Below are 23,244 nucleotides of genomic sequence, written 5' to 3'. Positions count from 1 at the left end.
CCCCTAACATTTCTCTTTATAATCTTGCTCCATCATGATTCCATCACCATCTATAATAAAAGGTAATATCTCTCTCTTTAAGGTAAGTGAGAAGGTTTTCTTTGAACAGCATTGCATGTGAACTTGAATTTTTTTGAAGTATACGCCTCGTTACCAGAGGAATAAGTGGTCAAAAGATGTTTTATGACCAACGAGGACAAATTTTGAAACATTCGATTGAATAAATAAACTGTATGTATACATATAAATGGTAAATTTTGAAAGTAATGCAAACCATTTCATTGTGACACAAAATATCCATGGCAGGGTTGTATTACTGGTCTGGAAATGTGGTTAGGGGTCTACCCTTTCAACTCATGCTGGTCGTAAGCTTGCTCTGAGATGTCAAACAGGGTGCCTTTAATGCGTGGCGTACGTGATTCCACAAGTGTATCATTGATGATAAGGGGGGGGGAAGAGTGTTTTAAGCTTATGTACAAGTACAAAGATCAATACTTTTATTTTTCCCAGAGAATGCACATTAATTTTATGTTATAATGTGCACATATATGCAAACCATAAACACAGTAGTTATCAACCAAAAGTTCGGTGCATAAATAAATTTCAAAAAATTGCATAAAATGTCAATAAGCTGTACAATGTTTAACTCTTTAATTGGTCAATCATGGTGGAAAAGCTGAAAACGTACATTTTCACAGTACTTGAGTTTATAAACCAAAGTGCTAAGAAATTAATGAGTAAATTAATCATTGAAGAGCAATAGGGAATGGGAGCGAAGAGAAGGCACTGTTGACTTGGGGGTGGCCATTACATGACCCTCGTAATATTCAAAGAGTAAGGGATATAAACTGCGATTTTCAGAGGTCACACTAGAATTCGATCCAAATTGGGCGATAAAATAAGGGATTTGGGATATCACATATATCTCCTTTGCCCTTGGAGTTTTCTTTTTCAATGCTTCACACACTAAAACATTTCTCCTCCGTTTTTCCTTTACTTGACGACGTACTTCCTTGAAACGCTGTTTGTTGAGAGTGTCACTCTCTTCATAGGGTTGCCCTCCATTCTTGAAGGCAATGTGCACGGCCAACTGACACAGAGCAGAAATAAGAATAGCAGCACCCCTTTTCACTGCCCATTCCACATCCTCCCTTATACACCATCCCCCAACGAACACCCTCATTTCTGAATAATCTGCAAATGAGCCAAAGAAACTTCCGTGCTTCTCCTCTCCATCGTAGTTAATCACCCTTCCCTTCATCCTCTCTATTGTGACGGAGGAGCAGTCGATGTGAACGGAGACCCCAGACTGCTTCACAAAGAATCTCATAATGACAGCCGTCAGGGGACTCTCTGATTGGAGTCTTCCATAAATACACCGAACATAAGACTTCTTACCTTCGTCTGCATCCATGACGGTCGTGATGCCCATCATCGCCTCGACACAATCCCGCTCCCCTTCATCGATTCGCTCCTCTTCAGGGACTGCCAATGCTGCCCCCCCCCTCCAGAGAGGCACTCTTCACAATGAGAGACGTCACTCCGGACTCCAAAGCAACAACAGTCTTTTTCAGTGATCCAATTTCCTTCAACATACCAAACATATTTCCTTTCAAAGCATTAGTCTGATCTGAAATTTCGGTTTGGAGCGATGGAACTTCATTTGAGACCTACATTGGGCCAGAGGAACAGATTGAAATCAAATTTGTGGACTGTTGTGTTGGTACACAACTGGCATCAACTTCAGGACCGCCATTCTAGCTCTAAGGTTGGCGTCATCAGTGCTGCTGGTGCTAAACACTTCAGCTACCTGCAGCACATCATCACCCTCTGCGTCCCTCAGCCTGTGGTCCGCTCCCATCCCCAGCAGTCTCTCCACCCAATCGTCCTTCCCCGCCCGGACTGCCACGTGGAGCGCCGTCCGTCCCTGCACGCCCCTAGTGACCACATCCTCCACTTCACCCAACAATCCCTCGCACTCCGACAAGGGGGAGTGGTAGAATAAGGCAAAGAACGGTCACTCCTATGTGGAGAGAGAGTCGTCTGCTTGGTGTGTTCCCATTGGTGGTGTTGAGCGAAATGGAGGATAGACGTTCAATTGATTGGACGGGCACTGGTGCCTGGATTTGAGGAGGGAGCTTTTTTCCATTGATTCCATCTTCTCATTTGCTGCAGTTGAGGTAAGAAAGAAGCTGGATATTACAAAGTATAAGTAGAACCCAGATATAACCAATTACTTGCTAGTACTCATAGATGAGAATACAAGTTTAAGGATAAGGATTTATTAGGCCAAAGTTACTGCATTAAGAAACGAATTCTAACATGTCCATAATTTTATGAGTCACCGTATTATTTTCTTGCTCTGTATTGCTATCAAAACAAGTTCTTTTTCCAAATCAACTTGTAACTTAAAAACATATGATACTATGCGGATGTAAGTAGTTTGACATATCAATATCATGAATGATGATAGATATTGTGGTTGTAGCGTACTAATGAGGTGCGATTTTATCAATTCCTTTGTTTTTTTGCGGCATATATATAGTATGTTTGAACACTGAGATTTAAACATGTTGTTGTATATATTTCACTTTCATTCACATTTGTCGTTTGAGTACAATCGGAGAAGTATTGTATGAAACAAAACGTTCATGTTTGGAATAAATCCACGAAAGGACATACAACTATATACATGTATGTCAGTTGGACATACATATATATAGTTGGACAAATTTATATTTTCCAAAGAAGTGATTTGGTATAATCTGGGTTAATATTGATTGAGAGGTACAAAATCTGGTTTTTTAAACAATTATGATGGTTAATTAAAGTACGCTCGTTGTATGCTAAGAATGCTTAAGCCTAATGCTTGGGTTTAAGTGTAATATGATGTGGTATCAATTTCCAATTATTTCAATTACTGTTTGTGCCAATATGATGTGCCCAATGGTTTTAATGTATGCCTTCACTTTTTGAAAAATGTAATAGTTCATGAAATATTAAATGAATGTATATAATTATTATAAACCTTCCACGGTACGCTGAAGATGCAATTACTTAAACTGTTCCACTCTGAATGGAATGGAGCATTCAATGTTGAAATCACTTCTCAAATACTTGTCACCTTGAAGAGGAAAGTGTGTACATTTTGCTGAGGGGTTGGAGCTTTGGACTACTGACCAGGGGGTCCCGGGTTTGATTTCCAGGCAAGGCACCCTGGGCACCTGCTGCTCCACCCAAGCTATGTGATTATTTGGGTACCAGATCTTCCTGGGAAACCATAACCGGCACAGGGAAGGGAACTGGCCCCCCTACCCTAATGTGTGAATTTTACATGCCGTCGCACTTAATACTGGGTGAACTCTACCATCACCCATACCAAACCGAACTTTGGGTTGATTTCTGTTTTTATGGTTATATATATATGTAGAGAAAGGATTAAAGAGGCGTTAATGGAATTAGAACTGGATGTATAAATTAATATTGGTGAGGAATCCATAAAATCAAGTCAATATGTTTTGCTGATGATGAAACTCTAGTTTTTCAGTTAGCATAGGCATTGTTCACTAGGCTTGATTCCGTTGAAAGGTTAGTCTGATATTTATGGCCTGTGAAGAAAGGTATACACAAACAAGGAAGGTTATGTTGTTTTTCCAGAATGAGAAAGGCTAAGATAAACATGACAATAAGATGACAGAAACTAGAGCCGGTAAAGGAGATTATTTTGGAAGGGTGTTTTGGACCAAAAAGGTTAAAATGGTACGGAAAATAGAAGAAGATGAATTGCATTATTAGACAAAGAGGCTTTCACGAGGAGGAGGGAATTGGTGAGAGGGCAGTTTATTAAGGATGGAAAGGCTCTTTCAAACTCTGACATGGAGCGTAATTTTGTATTAAATGAAATATGGTCATCGATACAGAGTCACGACAGAAAAAAATAGCAAAACCTTTGAATTAGTAATGGTTCCAGAATGCAGAGAGTGTATTTATTGTTTTAGGTATACATTAAAGGCGTCATCAACCATTTGAATAGCTAAAGTTGATTTAACTGAACCTAATTCAACATAATGTACATGAATCTTGGTGAATCCAGGTTAAACACGCTCAAGAGAAATGAAAAACAGTTGGACCCTGTGCGTTTGGTCAAATATCAACACAAATAAGTCAGAAACTTTCGTCCCTGCCAGTTAAATGATCATACAGTAATAAAATATCAATGTGGTGTTCCAATGTGTAAAACAACCCATGTATACATAGGTTTGAAATTGATTTATATGTATTAAAACATTAACTATATTTCGGCAGTGCTCTGATTAAATGAAGACCACAACGAATGCCATACCATATTCCTTCGTATAGGATGCATGCCTTCACAATGACATCCGTATTTCTCGTTTTCCATTAGATTTCTTTGAAATATTTTGCTGCAGTATAAACTACTATTTGCTACTATATTTATGCCTACGTGTACATAATACTAATAATATTGCTAGGGTCCACCTGAAACTTACCTTTAGCAGTGAAGTACCGGTAGCAATTGTAATTTACAAGTGTGTGTGGTATTTTTAACATGCAAAGAGTTTCTTTAAGATTGGTGGTGGGATATTTAGAACAGAATTGTGAGGCCCTTATAAGTTTAACCATAGTGAAAAATTGATTTTATATTATCTGTGGTCATTGGGTTGAGCAGATGTGAATTAAACATTTGCAATGAAGGTAAAAAAAGTAAAAATTCATGTACTTTCGGCTCGATGTTACAGTGTCCAAAACAACATGCCAGTACTTACTTGTCCCTCTAGCATTTTGCGGGCATTGAAAGGCCGGAAATCATTTAAACAACAGTTCAATCATGAGATATGGGGATGTTCAAATGTAAGGTGAAAGATAAAGAGAGGTGTTATTCTCCTCTAGTAAGACCTCATTTTTAATGTGCTGTGAGTATTTGGGATCCTTGTTGAGGAAATATGGCTAGAATGAGTTCACAGGAAGTCCAGTGCAAATCCACCTGACTTGTCAGAGAAGTCGTTATATTAAGAAGACGTGTGTGACAGGTCTGAGCCAGTTGAGATACGAGGCGCCACGCTGCTTAGGTAGATCAGACCACAAGGATTAAATAAGGTTTACAGATTTAAATATTCATTCTTCCCCCTTAACAATCAGGAATCATAATAGCAGTAAAAACCCAAAGTCACTCTAGAAATATTAAATACATTCAATTTCATAGCAGTTTTCCAATCTCCTGTGCAATGACCAACATGGTTACAGCATTAAACATCTCTCTTTTGTGGAGATGGTTTAAAGAAACAAGTTACTTATTTATTTCACATTTGGAAAGAACAATAAAAAAATACATGTACGATGATATATTTTTGTCAAACAGTTCCCTAGAACAAGCATTGCTTCCTCTTCAAGATGACAAGTATTTGAGAAGTGATTTCAACATTGAATGCCGTATACCAATCAAAGTGGAACAATTTAAGTAATCGCATCTTCAGTGTGCCATGAAATATTTATAACAATAAAATTCAAATACATTAATTTAATATTTCATGAACTATTATACTTTTCAAAGAGTAAAATCATGCATTAAAATTACACACATTATATTGGTACTGTTGACAACAACAAATTAAGTAATACACTGTAATTTACACAAATAAACTGTAATTTATATTTAATCTTCGCTTTGATCCTCCAAATGCAATTTTCATTTACGAGATACACAAATGGAATTGCAATGAATTCGCAAATTTCTTGTATACAATACACTCAATATTTAGAGTAATTATATGATATACTCTACAGATTCAGGTGAGTTGTAGTTGAGGTTCGTCATTATGATATTAACAAATTTGCACTTTCCCACAGATCTAAACTGCCTCCATCCCTTCCCGCTTCACCCTTCTTTATTCTTCCCACTGCTAGGGCACCAGCTATCTGCCACCGTCCTCTCTTAATAATGACCACAAGTGCTTATCTTCCCCACCCCCTTCCTCTCTTTGCCTCTCCATTTCTTTAGTTTCTCTGTTTCTTTGGGTTTTCCTTATTTCCCCTCTTAGTCCCTGCCCACCTTACCTTCTTATTCCTTCCCCCACCTTCCTCAAACAGAACTATTAATAGGATGTATTATGCAATTTGAATCTTCTCTTGCACCCGAAGATGCCTCAATGAAGTGAAACTCTTTGTACATTACAAATAAATCTGTGGAAAAATGCAAAATTTGATTTTGAAGGAAATATTTGATCCACTACTTCTTTGGCAAGTCTTAAATTTCCCAACAAAGAACAAATTCAAAAGTATAAATTGCGATTGACATCATGACTATCGTTACCAATAAGAAATAAAAGGGATTTTAAATTACATATTAAACTATTTCACTGAATTTCTCAAAGTATTTGGTTCAAAAATTAACGAAACAATTTTGAATTCATTCATGTTAGCACAATAAAACAAAAGAGAAGATGCATACATGTATGATGGCAAAAAATCCAAATGTTAATAATAGTAATTGCATTAAATGACAATATTCGATGCAACATTGAACTCATTGATTAGACAATCTGGGTGGAAAAGCAGAAAAGATAATTTTCAGAGTACTTGAGTCAATAAATCAAAATTCAAAGAAATTAATGTGGAAATTAACCATAGAAGGTAATTAGGAGCGAGAGCGAAGGGAAGGCACTGTTGACTCAAGAGTTGCCATTACATAAACTATTTCATGAACTATTATATTTTTCACAAAGTAAAATCATGCATTAAAACCATTAAACACATTATATTGGTACTATTGACAGCAACAAGTTAAGTAATACACTGTAATTTACACAAATAAACTGTAAGTTATATTTAAACTTCACTTTGATGCTCCAAATGCAATTTTCATTTACAAGATATACAAATGGAATTGCAATGAATTCGCGAATTTCTTGGATACAATACACTTAATATTTACTGTAATTATATGATATACTCTGCAGATTCAGGTGAGTTGTAGTTGAGGTTCGTCATTATGATATTAACAATTTTGCACTTTCCACAGATCTAACCTACCTCCATCCCTTCCCGCTTCATCCTTCTTTATTCTTCCCACTGCCAGGGCACTAGCTATCTGCCACCGTCCTCTCATAATAACGACCACAAGTGATCATCTTCCCCACCCCCTTCCTCTCTTTGCCTCTCCATTTCTTTAGTTTCTCTGATTCTTTGGGTTTTCCTTATTTCCCCTCTACAATACAATCAATTACAATTTTGAATTCATTCATGTTGACACGATAAAACAAAAGAGAAGAGGCAAACATGTATGATGGCAAAAAATCCAAATTTTAATAATAATAATTGCATTAAATGACAATATTCGATGCAACATTGAACTCAATGATTGGACAATCTTGGTGGAAAAGCAGAAAAGATAATTTTCAGAGTACTTGAGTCAATAAATCACAGTACAAAGAAATTAATGTGGAAATTAACCATGGAAGGTAATTAGGAGCGAGAGCGAAGGGAAGGCACTGTTGACTCGAGAGTTGCCATTACATGACCCTCAAAATATTCAAAGAAGAGAGGGAGTCTACGATAAAGTTTGGATATCACTGGAGAATTCGATCCATAAAATAGACCAACACTTTAGGGATTGCAGATATCAAATACATCTCCTAGAGTTTTGTTCCCTAATGCCTCATTATCAAAAACATATACATCTCCCTCCCTCTTCTTCACTTTCTCTGCTTGCCAAAGTACTTCCTGCAAACTCTGTCTGTTGAGAGTGCCAATCTTCCTTCTCTCCCCCAAGATACACCCTCATTTCTGAATAATCTGCAAATGAAAAGAATTAACTTCCGTCCTCCTCCCCTCCGTCGTGATTAATCACCCTTCCTTTCATCCTCTTTATTGCGTCAGAGGAGCAGTCGACGTGAACGGAGACCCCAGACTGCTTCCTTTCCTTAAGAGGCTTTCCTTGAATAGAAACTCCACCAACCTCTTTCCTGGGTTTGCTCAAGTGATATTATGTATTGATTGTAAAGAAAAATACATTTTTAAGTTTAAAAATTCAAATGTTTTCATTTATTTTCCATTCCAGAACAATGAGAATACAATTACAAAGACTTCAAAGATTGCTTCAGAACATGTATTGGTTCCTCATCAAGAAGTCCACATCAAAGTATTTTAGGAGTGGTGTTAATATTAAATGCTCAATTACATTCTGAGGGAAAATATTTGAGTAATTCTATTACCATACCTTGAAAGATCAATAAAAATCATAAACACTTATCTAATATTTCACGAATGATTGCATCTATCAACAATTAATATCATACATGGAAACCATTGCACACATTATTTTTGTACACTTATTAACAATAATGTAATTTATACACTGTATTTTACAAGATTTGAAATTTGATGCTACTACATATTAAACTTTAATTACACTGACCATTACAGTATACAGCCATCAACACAATCTGCATTTCAATGAAACGGTTTCAGTATGTCAGATTTTTTTCACAAAATTAAACTGATCAGAGGTAAGCAATTGGGTTGCCATTATCCCACAAGTGAAAAATATACTTTTCAGGGATAATAATTATTTAGATGTTTACCTTAAATGGCAACGTTGATGCAGTTGAAGCAGATGTGCAAAATATTTAAAAGTATTCTCGAGTTTGGAATGTTCAATATTGAGTAATAGTATTAACTTTCACAAAATCATGATTTCCTTTAAAGGGAATCAAAATGGAATCATGAAATAAGGATTTCATAGCATATAATGTTGAAGGAATATTGCATTACATTGGTAGCGGTATTCATTCTGTATTCAGAGTGCTACCAAGATATATTTAAACTTCACTTTGATACTCCAAGCGCTATTTTCAACAACAAGAAATAGAAACCAAAATGTAATTGCAAATTTCTTGTAAAAGATTTTCGAAACAATTCTCTTGTATGATCCCACAACTGCTCTCACAACTCATTCTAAAAGCAAAGTTTCAATAAACAACAGAAATTGGAATAAAGGAAACGATTCGATATAAGAAATTAAAACAATTCCAAATTAATTATGTAACAATTACATTTAATTTATCCAAACAATTGGATCCAAAATTTACAAAAAAATCACTTTAGAACTCTCTGGCGATGCACACCTCCGCAAAACAAAAGAGAAGAGGCATACATGTATCACTGCAAACAAAAACAAAATTGAAATATAATGTTTTAAAGGAAAATGACCGGTGCAACATTTAACTCTTAATAATTAATAATTTCAGGGCTATATTGGAAAACATTCATTTTCTTATTAATTGAGAAAGACAAGATACAAAGAAACTAATGAGGAAACTCTTAATGGAAGCAAATTCAGAAACGAGAGCATTGAGGACACATTACTGACCTCAGTTTTGGTATCACGTGACCCTCGAAATATTCAAAGAGGAGAGGAAATAAACGGCGATGCTCTGATACCTCTTTAGAATTCGATCCATACAGGGCGATCATTTGAGGGACTGTGGATATCAAACATTTCTCCATGCTCAGCCGATTCGGATAATTTAATGCATCTTTAACATAATTATTTAAATCTGTGTGAGATTCCTGTGTGAGTGCGTGCAAAAGTATGTCCTCAAAACGTCGTCTGTTGAGTGTGTCATCCTTTGCATACGGTCTCCCTTCATTCTTGTATGCATTGTACATGGCCAACTCACACAACGCACCAACAAGATTAGGAGCACATACCGAATCCATTTCATGAGCTATATAAGAGATTTCCACTATATAAGAGACCATACCAAACTCTACAACCTTTCTTGCTCCCGCAACATACACCCGCATTTCTGAAAAATCTACCAATGATTTGAAATGACCTACACTCTTCACCACTCCATTATGATCCTTAACTGTTCCCTTCATCTTCACTATCGTGTCAGAGGAGCAATCAATGTGAATGGAGACCCCAGGCTGCTTCACAATGAATCTCAAGATGGCAGCCGTCAGGGGACTCTCCGATTGGAGCCTTTGATAAATACCCCGAACAAAAGACTCCTTTTTAAAGTTTTCATCCCAGATAGTCGTGATCCGCATCATCGCATCTATAATTTCCCTCTCCCCTGCATCGACCCACTCTCCTTCAGTGACTCCCACAGATGCCCCAGCCACTCCCTCCCTTCCACGCACCGTCCCCTCCAGGGAGGTGCTCTTCTCGACGAGAGAGGTCACGCCAGATTCCAAAGCAATCAAGAGGGCATCTCTTGACTTCAATTCCTTCTCCAGGTTCACGACAGTCTCTTTCAGTGATTCCATTCGTTCAGACATACCAAGCACCACTTCATTTAATTCAGGGTTAACTGGAGCCATAGGAACCGATTGAAATGGAGTTCGTGCACTGTTGTGTTGGTGCACCACTCGCACCAGCATCAGTATCTTCATTTTATCTCTCAGGATGGCCTCATCAGTGCTGCTGGTGCTCATAACCTCAGCTACCTGCAGTACGTCATCACCCTGTCCGTCCCTCAGGCTGGGGTCCGCTCCCATCCCCAGTAGTCTCTCCACCCAATCGTACTTCCCCGCACGGACTGCCACGTGGAGTGCCGTCCGTCCCTGCATATCCTTCGCGTCCACGTCCTCCACTTCCCCCAACAATCCCACGCACTCCGACAATGGGGAGCCATTGCTTATAGAAGTGAACAGTCGCTCCTCTGTGGACAGAGAGTCATTGGTTTCTTGTGCCTCCATTGGTGCTGGTGGGATGAAGAATAAAGCAGTTCAATTGGTCGGAGGTACACAGGTGCGTGGATTTCAGGATGAATATACTTCCTATTGACAAGAAAGAGGCATCAGATAAGTCTTGTTTCAATGTTAAGGTGATCGTCACATATACTACAGAGATGTTCTTTTGGTACAAAATGGTAAAGCAAAAGTAGCCTTGTCAAAAATATTTCCATTCCTCTGTATAATCAACAAGCTTTTCCACGTTTTGCAAGAGTTATTCCACAGGATGGCATTGAAACATTAGTATTATACTTAACTAATGAATGAAATAATCATTTAAATATATTTAAAAACTTTAGGAAACAATTTTACACAATGCTCTTTCAAATTAAATTTTCTTCATTACAGATTCAAATCCAAAAGAAATGAATTTCTAGAAAAATAGTCCATCATCGCACACATCGCAGAAATCGAAAAGCCAGCAAATTTAAGAGAAGATGTAAAATCTAACGAAGAGTCATTTAGAAAACGAAAATCAAATGACTGAACATATTAATTAAAATAAATACCACATTTAACCCAACTTCGGAAAAATAACTGTTGAGTATAATCTCTAAACATATTCAATGATTTTTAGAGAAAGAACGCTACCCATTACAGGTTGCAGTTAGACAAGTAGGAATGCATAAATTGAGGATATGATATAAACATGATGAGGACCTACTTTACTCTGATTATAATTAACTTAATTATGATACTCCCATTCAATGGAAGAATACAGTGATTAAAGCGCTGCATTAAGGTGTTGACAGATAAGGAATCCGCACAAAATATACCATTCCTATGAATATTAACACTAACGTGGAATACTTCTAGCCAAGCCTAAAATGTCAGAAATACATAAAAAGCATACTGGAAATATGTAGCACATGAACAAGAAGTTTAAGCCACTCGGATGGTCACATTTAACATGTTGCTATAATTCTATAGTGTGTCAAGTACTCGAGCAAATAACAAACAGCACTGGGATATTAATATATATATATAAATATATTAAAAGTAGACACCAAACATAGGGCTGGTCAACACCGATAATAAATTAAACTATACTCATTGCTCAACTAAGCATGGTGAAGGCCATGTTTAAAACGTTATAGAAATCGATGTTATTACAGTATCCCATTAGGGCAACTGTTTTGATTAGAAGTAATGATGTACCGTGGACCAGGGGATTATCACACCATAGTCCATCAAATCCTGGAACTCTAAAATATCCTTCAAAGAATTGAATACTCCAGCAATCAACATTGAACTGCGTATTTTAAATAAACAAATAAAACCACCACACAAGTAATTATGGAGTGCTTTTCTGCAATTGGCTTATTCTGTTGTGACCCATGTTATGTACTTGTTAAATATGTCTCGTGGCAACTTAAACCAATTATTTGTTCAAAAAGGATGAAACAAAAGAGCAGTCTTCTGAGTAATCATAAAATTGAAGGCAATGATTCATATATCAACTCATTATATGAAAACGGAATCAATTTCATACTTCCACTCAGTAGATTTATTCACAGATTCATTAAATGTTCACAGATAAACCGATCAGTAGGCCAAATATATTATAATAGCTTATTAAAATCTTTACCCAAAACTAATACAGAGAAAGTAAACACCTAGGTGGAATACATCACACTATGAAAAAACACATTACATCAAAAGATCCATCATCACGCATCCTTCAATCTATTTGGCGAATAAACTTTTTCAATAAACATTTGGATGTTGGATACATTTCTACTTACCAATATTGCTGGAATTGGCAAATGATTCTCTCAAATGGTGATCCAATTGGGAAACTTCTTAAAGAAATATAAAAAGTGCAATCTCCGGATCTCTGTCAAACACGGTCATCCACTGCTGCCAAACTCTGTAATTGAGATCAGAAAAAGAGAACGTTGAATTGCTTTAATGCCTTCTAAAACTAATGAAACAGATGGCTTTATTTCGGAATTCTCTTTATGTGGAGGTTAATCTTTCATCCGTTTTGTTAAAATTATTAAAATACGTGAAGACAGACATTAAGGGAAAACAATAGTCAGATAGTAAGAGGTCAGTATTAGGACGAAATTGAGATCCTTCAACAAGCATCATGTACACATAAAGATGACCACAAAATTTTGAAATACTTGTATACCCAATACCTATACATATGCAGAACAAATATGCTTAAACATTCTACCACATAACCATCTATCATATGTTTATGCAGGGGAAAAAGCATGGGTCCAAGTATGGCTCCTTGGGGAACACCCCTGTGTATTTGAAGCCGGCAGGAGGATTAATCATAGGGGTTGACTCTCCAAAGTCGATATCGAGCTAAGGCCAAATATAAAAATATTATCATTTGTGGCGTATTTCTCTTGTTACGGAGCTCTCAATTCTACTCTTTGTTAAACTAACGCTTAGGCAATTTCAAGAGAAAATACAACCATGCCTTTGCCTGATTTTCAAAGTTCTCGTGACGGATGTAGAATACGATTTCACTCAGCATAAAATAATATAAGTATATATTTAAAATGGTATCTGAAGCCGTTGCATCGTGGTCATTATAAATATAGCGATAATTATTGGTATTATTTAAATATACCACACTACATATATGAATAACTTCAGCTGTATTGGAAATGCAATTACGCATCCGGTACTTTCAACCAAATTTAAACATCGGAAATGTCATTGCAAGCAGGAGGATCATCTAGTTTGTTTTAATGTATTTGCCCTGCCATCTAACCAAATAGTAAGTAGCAGTGGTTTTTAGTATTGAGTCTCAAATGCCAATAATTTCTGCGATTACATTTAAGGGTCTTATGACATTTCACACATTCTCATGCATACGGTATAACTATTAGACGGCCCATAACGTGATATCCAATAGGAACTACTTTCTTGTTGCCTTCCCAGTTAAACGTGGGAGAACATAGTTTGAAAAGTTTTTCCCTTAAGGAAACCCTTAACACACGAATACGAGAACATTACCTAAGAATATCGCACGATTAGTATTGCTTTCATGCAACTATTTAAGCACATAATACCCCTTAACACTGAGTAAACAAGCTCAGCACTAAAATCAAAATTAAGGGCTTCTTAGAAATCAGAAAGCCACCATTCCCGAGTGGACTGAACATACAAGTCCAAGGCCAGGATAGTAGCCTTTGGTCGTGAATCGTGCATTTCGAAGTACTAAACTCTACATGCAATAAATCACAGCACAAAGAAAGCCCAGCTAATATTGTGAAATTAGGAGCAGCCACATGCATTTCCATTGATGAATATGTCATGATGTGATTTAAATTTTAAAATATAACATTAAACTGCGGCAGCATTTGAAACAAAACATCGAACATTGATCACACTTCTGTCAGGACAAACTCGGACGAAATGTTTGGGATGGAAAGTTGGCACACGGGAGATATAGCAAACAATGAGGTTTTCCAAACGGGTTCACAATTTATAGAAGGGACAGACCAAATAGAATGGGTGGGGGAGTATTCGCTGCAGTAACTACGAGATAACGCATGGCCAGGTTAATAAATTTACCGTATTTTAAAATCAACCCAGTGGGAAAATATCACCAAGTAGGCAGCAAAAGGAAGCCAGGATATAAACACAACATTTACGCCATGGCATTTGAATAATTACAGGAATGATTGGAATCCGAAATGAACAACTTGCAGAATGCAAACCAGTTCATTTCATTCAGACCATTTTAACTCCATTCTCTTCAAATGTTAGGTCATACGGTAGATTTTTACTCATCAGCTGCTATCTGCATTGTGCAGACAATAGCATCTTTGCTATAAATACACATCCTTGTGTCAAGCCAAATAAAATTTGACCCATAGTTGAATGCCTAAACCAAAAGTTCTTAAATTTTTCCCACACCCGAGAGGGATATTTCTATTGATGCAAGTCTCTCGCTGTACAAAGGTAGGCTACCATGGACTCAGAATGGTCCCCTCAAGAGAGCTAGGTTTGGGGTAGATGCATTTATGCGTTGCAAGTCTAAGTCTGGATACATATGGTCATTTATTATTCAAACTGGAAAATGGTCAGAGTTTAATGTGGAATATACAAATGCTCTTATAACATCCTTCATTGCGCTAACACTAATGATACCTCTACTAGGTAACATACATAGAGATCATGTCGTAGATGGAGCCGATGGAAAGAAATATTTGCATAAATACTTAACCGGCAAGAAATATCCCGAATGAAATTGATGGGATACGTGGATGCCTGCGACACACAGGAATTACGCCTCCTTCAGTTGGGTTTACTCTTAGTAAATTTTGTGTACCCAAGAGCAACAAAAAGCAAAATTTAATTTCAATTCATCAACAATTCTATAGAGGTTGATAATGTGAAACTGGTGATACATTTTCAAATCATCAGCGTAAAAGTGACCATTGCAATTTGGAATACATTCACTAATATAATTTATATTAAGTTTAATCAGTTGTTTTAACCACTGAGAGTAATTGATGGTTTCTGGCGTAACTTTATGGAACCGAATCATTATAAATAAATGAAAGGACTAACTTTGTAGTTCCACACCAGCGATTTATTCCCACGACACGGGTTTCGAAGTAAAACTTCATCATCAGGTGAGCTCTCTACATTTGCAGCCCTTCTTATACAAGGGCTGCAAATAGCTTGTTTGGAACTACAAAGTTAGTCCTTTTATTTTATTTATTTATTTACACCGAGAGTGAGGTTTTAAGAGGGCACTTGTGAGAGGACCTATTGCAGACATTACACTGTGTGAACTGTATCATACTTGGATTTTATCGAGCTACTGCTAAATAAGAAAATATCTTTCGATGCTTATTTCTCTTGTTATGAAGCTCTCAAATCTACTCTTCATGAATCGAACGCATTGACAGAAAGATGGGAAGTTGGGAAAAAACTAGGCCTTTGCCTGATTTTTCAAGTTCACGTGACAACGTAGTGTACTATGTCGTTCAGCTTAAAATAATAAAAATGTATATTTAAAATGGTATCTCAAGCCGCTGAATCGCGACCATTACTCATTCAAATATACGTATTGCTTAACAGAAATTGATTTACTTAAAGGAGAGAACAAGCAAAGCCTAGAATTAGAGTAAGATTCAGAACAAACGAGTTTAACGGTGACACTAAAGGCATTATAAAGGTAGATCAGACCACACAAAATAAGGGAGATAGCTTTAAGCACAGAGAGAAACAAATACTCATTCTTTCCCCGAACAATCAGAAATCATTACAGTAAGAAACGACGGAAGCCTATTCGTTTGTTCAATTATTAGACCCCAGATTCTAACAGGGACGTCCTGCACAAGCTCAACGAACGAATATCCACTTTCAGCAGCAGATATAGAACAGTATTATAATAAAGACTGGTGTCACAAATTACCGTCAATTGACTGGGACGTGTAATGCGTAGGGCAATCTGCCAAAAACCATGACTCATGCCGATAACTTCTTCATATATTCACAAAACACCCTTGAGAACAAATTGTCAAATCACTCACACGGGGCCCAAGCATTCTAGATATATTTGTGAATTCTTTGAGGCCCGAAACCATTTCTAACATTGAAATTATAGATGGACGCAGTGAACATGACGCTATCCTTGTCGAGTTATGAGCTAAGTTCGTCAAATTTAAAAAGACAACCCTAAAATATACAAACAAAGCGAGGCAAATCTGAACGGACCACGAGAATATTTAAAAATAGAATTACCAGGATAAAACAATCAATATCCACTCATATCCACAAAACACTAGAACAAATAGATAAATTACCAACACGGGGTTAAAGCATACTTGATATATGTGCTAGATATTCTTATAGGTGCATGTGCATGGTGCATTCCTATTGAAGCAAGTCACGACGAAGAATGAAAATAGGCTCCGTAAATGCTGTCCTAAAATAAGACAGTAAACACTGGGTTCACTAACAACGAGCAAATGAATGGGCAGGTTAATAAATTTACTAATTTAAAATCAGTGGGAAAATATCAAGAAGTAGATAGGTAAATAAGCCAGGGAAATAACACAACATTTACACCATGCAATTTGAATAATTACAGGAATCATTGGAATCCGTAATGAAGAACTTTTACGAAAACTACCACACCGGACGAGAAAGCCACGTGCATTCCATGAATCATACAAAATTTTGAGTACGATGAAATACTAAAATTTCGGACAGCATAAATTGTATTGATATGGCAAAGCAAATGTTATCCATTCAAATATAAAGCTACACGTCATCAGTTATCACTAAGTTAAGAAGAAGAACCGACTGTAGAGGAAAATGGATGCCGACACTTGGTGTTTAAAAGGAAGCCGTTTCCTATTAATCCAAAAGTTGTCCGATATTCAACTTGGTCAAAAGATCTTCAACGGATAAACTGGAATTTCGTTAATAATAGGAATCCTTTGAAACTGTAGCAAGGAACTTTAACGAAAACTGCATAACAACACATTATAACAAAACGTGTCGAATTAGCCTATTGAAACAGTACCAGTGCCATGGAACAATGAAATATCTTGCACAATTTATTATTTTAATGCGGCAATTCATGTTTACTCAAACAAATACAGTTACACGATAACAGTTAATTCTTATTTTGAAAGGAATTTGGACTGAAGAGGAAACGTTATCCCGACGCGTAAAGTTCGAACGAAAGACCGCTATTTGCTATGAATGGAAATAATTCTACCAAATATGCTAATGATTGGCTAGTTAACATAAAATCTAAATATGCGAGAAGTAAATTGAGTACTCACGAAACACAACGCCGGAAGGGAAGGCCTCCAATGAACTGCTCGCTCCGACTTGCAAACGTAGAATGAGAGAGGAGAACACGTGAGCAACTGCCGGAAGCCAACTACGGTGTCCGAGACCTACGAGTCCTTTTTCTTCCCCAAAGATGGCGTCGTGATACAATTGGGATTACTACAAAGTTGAATTTTTTGTGGATAGATGGCAATGTGTTCCTACTGTGCGCCGCGGCTCAAAATGTCGTATTCTTCATATTATCAAATTCATTTCGATATTCGTTTCTTGTTAATGAAAATTGCATTTGGAGGATCAAAGTGAAGATTAAGTATATTTTGGTGGCACTATGATTTTATGAAGACCGCCAATAAATGTCATATATTATTCCTTCGTATCAGATTTACGCCTTCGAACTTAAAATCCTAATTTCATGTTTTTAAATTGAATTCTATTCATACATTTATTTTTTTACAGTTAATAAGTACTCAATATTACCCATTTCGGGGCCCAGAATACTTTCAAATATAATTTTCACGCATGCTAAAACTGGATTAACGTTGACATTGAGGGTAAACCGTTGAGCCCATCAGTAAAGCGCAAACCGTAAATATATTTAAATCTGGGAGCGATGACAGCTCATTTGCATGCGAGGGAATAATTTAATTTTGTTAAAATCATTTGACAAAATGAAAAGGTTGCCTTGAAATTCCTAAAATTAATGGACGGCGGTACGGAGTAACTTTCGGGACATCTTCCACATTTTCTTGGAATTTATTACCCTCTATTAATGTTGATTTAGATATAATTACCAAATGCCTCACCTCTGCTCTTTGCCTGAAAATGGGAATCATACTTTGAAGCCATAACTTTTCTCTCAACATTTTATTTTTCCAAAAGAGTAACTTTTTAATAATATGTGTTAATTTGATTCAAATACTCAATATCTTGATATATAAATATAGACAATAGTTATTTCAAGAAGTCACGTTGAAAGCAAAGTATGCTCTATATGAACATCGAGTTTAAGTGTTATCAGATGTCACATTAAAATTCCAATCCCGGAAATTAATTGATGAAGACAGTATGAATATTTCAATCCACTCACTTGGTTTTTCATTATTTGCTGGGGGCCATTAAATATTTTTATTATCAATATTATCTCATGGGCTTTTGTAAAATGATTCTCACTATTCGTATTTTTAAGCTACGTGGAAAGGAACTCTGCAAGGTCAATTATTCCATCTAGCCCACCGTTATGACATAATGGAGTTCCTAGCATTTACGCTTTGCCATCACCTTCTGTTCCTCTCCTTTGCTTGGTATGATCCTCCCCATCTCATTTCTCTGGAACCATTTGTGTATCATTCTCTCTTTTTGTTTCGTTGCACGGGCAAAAGGCCTCACCTCCATGTGTAATGTCATTTGTTAGATTTCTTTCTCGAGAAATAGAAGTAAAAAAGCCTTGTTAATAAACTCCTGATATCATGGTTTCCAAACCTACCCGTTTATATGTGTTCATTTATATACGAGTATATATTAAAGGAACTGGCTTTCCTACCCTGATGGGTGAATTTCACACGCCATCGGACTTTGTCAGGGAGTACTTTTCCATCTCCTTCCGAAGTGTCCTGCCGGGTTGATTACTATATGTATACAAATATATTTGCCCACATATACTCAAACACGATGCTACTCCATCTATTACGACTTTTTGCTCAGGACCTATTTAGATGAGTTATTAATCCAGTCTAATATATGCAATCATGCATTTTTATTAGCACTTTTTTTTGTAGGAGCAAATGCCAACAAAGTACGTAATTGGTTAGCATCCGATTGAAAAAAGATTAAACAGGGAAGATGGCAAAGTAAATGGAATTTGGAAGCATTCGGAGCGCAGAGAGTAAAGATGTATCAGCAGGCTGTATGGAAAATTATGGCTAACGAGGAGGGGGAGTGGGGTACTTCCTAACAAGGAAAAATGTCAACGATTGAGAGCATCAAAAGCCACCAGAAAAACCAGTTGTGAGGTGGGACGGACGGACAGAGCCCGGATGGGCAGTGTTAGGAAGAAGGAGTATGGCATGGGGTGACCATTATCATTGGTGGTGTCTTACATACACGAAGGGTTTTTGTTCATAACTAATAATTATATTATTACAATGCACTTTAGTTATTAGTATAATTTTATTTTAATAAAAATAAAATCATAAGTCCTTGATCGCCCCTCAGACAAATTTCCTCTTATTTCCCCTTCCTGCAGCCATCCCCCATGTAAAACATGTCTGCTTATGAAATCTGCTCCCCACAACCCCTCAATGCTCCCTCCCCTCGCTAGATTCCCAGGCAAGCCATCCTGGGCACCTGCAGCTCCACCCAAGCTATGTGATTATTTGGGTACCAGATCTTCCTGGGAAACCATAATCGGCAAAGGGAAGGGAACTGGCCGCCATACCCTGATGTGTGAATTTTACATGCCGTCGGGCTTAATACTGGGTGAACCGTACCATCACCCATACCCAACCAAACTTCTTGTTAATTACTGGTTTTTTGGTTATACATATGTGTAGATAAAACGATCAAGGAGGCGTTAATGGGATTAGAACTAGATGTATAAATTTAAATTGGTGGGGAATCCGTATATTCAGTAAGTTTTGCTGAAGATAAGGCTCAGATAAGGATGTGGTTGGACAAGGTGTGCGGCAACAGAGTTTCTTGCGTTTCACTGACAAAAACCCAATAATCCATTTCAACGGAAGCAGAAAACACTTAGCACATCTTTGAGAACTAAAAAGAAAGCCATGGGCTTCAATATATGTGTGTGTGTGTATACATATATCGTACATATATAGATTTCTAAAATGTAGAAATGTCACGCCTGAGAGGTGGGCAATGCAATGGGAGTATTATAATTTAGCATATTAAGTTAATAAAATTGATAAGCTCTAAAGGCATTGCAATTACCGAGAAGCGTATTTCGACAAAATCTATTGAACACCCTTATTTTTGAATGCAGTGGTAATATTAGCTTTGATTGAAATCTTTTTAAATGCACTGCCTTCCACACAAATAGTGTGTAGCGCCAGTGTTTAGTCTCCAGTTGAGATGAATGCGAGGAATGGGTTTTCAACTGACATTTCACGTCTAGGGAAGCTGTCACTAACTAAAGAGTGGAGCCACTCCGTCGGATGGAGTTCAGTGACTCAATACTTTGTAATTTCACCTGCTGCTAATACGAGGGAACGTCCTGGAGTCTAACCACCCTTTATTTTCCTTACTTTAGGGGTCGGAGTTCCATTAGTCACCGGAAGCTTCGTATGCACGAAAATTACTGCGTTCATACCGTCCAAAAAGGATATTAGCCAATGGTGAATAGCCTTTCTGTTAGGAGACGGAGTGTTATAAGGGAACTTCTCAAGTAATTAGTGGATACATAATTAATATTTATGGCTACGAATACCAAATTAACATTTATAAATTGTTGATTAACATATGCGGTTGAGAAGATAGGGAAATGCTTTCACTTCTTAGACAAGGAAATATAAACTATTATTCATTTACTCACAAAGGAACCCAATAAGGAAAAGTGAACTGTCATCCTCAGCTTCAGTTGTCACTTTTACCGTTCATCATACGAATTTCACCTGAAAAGAGTTTCCCCCGGAGAAAACAGGTCTTGGTATTTAAGTTTACACACTGATACGACGCTCCATTGATGTATGTGAATAAATGAAGACATCAATGAAGCAATTGTTCTGGAATGATTAGTACACACGTTTTGTCCTTCTGATATGTATATCTATCCATCGCAAACCTTGTGTCAATGTGAGAGGACAATGGAAAAAATAACGGTAAACTTTTCATCAATGCTCAAAGGATACAGAACTGATTCTATGTTTTATCAAAGGGAGAGACAGCATTTCGAACAGGTCTTCTGAGAGATGTTTAATGAAGAAGTTTTATGATTATTAGAAAAGAAATATCTATTTCAGCCTTCCAATTTGAGGGATAGGTTATGTCTGACACAAAGGCATCAATTACTTATCATTATTATAGTTTATTAATTTGTAAAGTTTAATTTATTGACAAAAGAGTCACAAAAATTGTACAATATATACATTTTTATCTATAAATGTTAAATAAAAAACAGTAGCAAGTAAAATAAACACAAATAGGGGCCCAAAAAACATTTATACACACATACAGACACAGATAGAGATTTTCTGTATTCAGATAGTCTGAATACAGAAAAAAAGTACAGCATTAAGTACACAGAAGCCACATACAGATATTTTGAAAAATTCAGCGCGGATCCCTTGGAATAATGCAGAAAATAGTGAAACGTAAAATTAAACAGGCCAATGTAATGATTTTCAGGCTCTAGTAAATAATGAACAAGAGAAATGAAGAGGAAATGGACTGAGGGCAATTGTAGAAAAATAGAGGAACACATATCTGGGAGAAACACTGGAAAAGCTCACTCCATAACCTGGAGAAATATTCACAACCTTGGAGTAAGAAAATGGAAGAAGGAATAATTGGTGAGGAGCAATTAGCATTACGATTGAACAAAATGCATAAGACAGAAATAAGAGCGGAACAATTGCATCCAGGACTTGTAAACAGCACAATTAGGACACGATATCCTGGAATGACAGCAAACAGTTCCAGATGAAGAAATTACACAAACCATGAGCATAGAAGAATTTAACCAAGCCCTAAGAAGTACATTAAATGCACCAGGACCAGATCTGAAAGAGGTGACGGTAGATAGGACCAAACAAGCACTTCGTATCAAAAGCAGATTGTCAAAATGTGAAGGAATCAAGGCAGGCATGAAACAGTTTACGTAAACCTATTCATAGACTGTCACTTTGTACAGGGTAGAAAGCTTGGCCATCCCAGAAAAAGCCTAAGAGTAAATACGAATTTTTCAATGTGCTGGTGCCTATTGAAAATAACCTGGACAAACAAGCATTGACGAAGTTCTGGACAGCGTGGAATGAAAGTGCCCATTGACAGAAGCAACGGAAAACAATAAACAGGCCAGTCGGGCATGGATATTTAGTGTGATACATTTCACATAAGCCCACACGCAAATTGTAGTAATGTACCTAAACAAAAGCCGAGCTCATCCTAGAAGAGGAGAGGAAATTTCATTGCTTGAATGTTCCTGCGCCTATGTTTATTCTACTTTTGATTAACAAGCAGTAAGGAATTCTTCGCCTGAGTAAGGGAAGGGTACATGCTGGCCATAGTAGAAGCAATAGGCTAGTAGGACACCTGGTAAGGCATTGAGATTGCAAGTAAATCCAATTGGGATAGATAAGAAGCATTGAAGAAAATAGGATAAACTGAATTGAAATTTATGGATGACAAAAACAAATATATATTCGCACTTTGATGTGAAAGAACTGGCATTTATCATGAAATTCATTAGAAAGAGATATTGCTTTCCACCCACGAACTCTACTGGTCAAGTTAGAAGTCCCACTGAGCCAGATGGTGTCTCTTTATATGGTACGTGTTTCTGCCTTCTTCACAAACATCGATATAGTATGTAAACAGTAGACTCTTGACTTGGGCAACATTTTCACATTGTATTCAAATATGCTGCGATCATTTTGGTTAAATACATACACATTATGTAGTCATCGGGCCTTAGCTTTGAAGTAGAAATCTTTTTCAATTTTAAAAAAATCTCACCGTAGGTTCTTT

This window comes from Hetaerina americana, unplaced genomic scaffold (genome assembly GCF_022747635.1).
Source record: "Hetaerina americana unplaced genomic scaffold, ioHetAmer1.1.p SCAF_125, whole genome shotgun sequence".
NCBI lineage: Eukaryota > Metazoa > Arthropoda > Insecta > Odonata > Calopterygidae > Hetaerina > Hetaerina americana.
Note: the sequence above shows the minus strand (reverse complement) of the source record.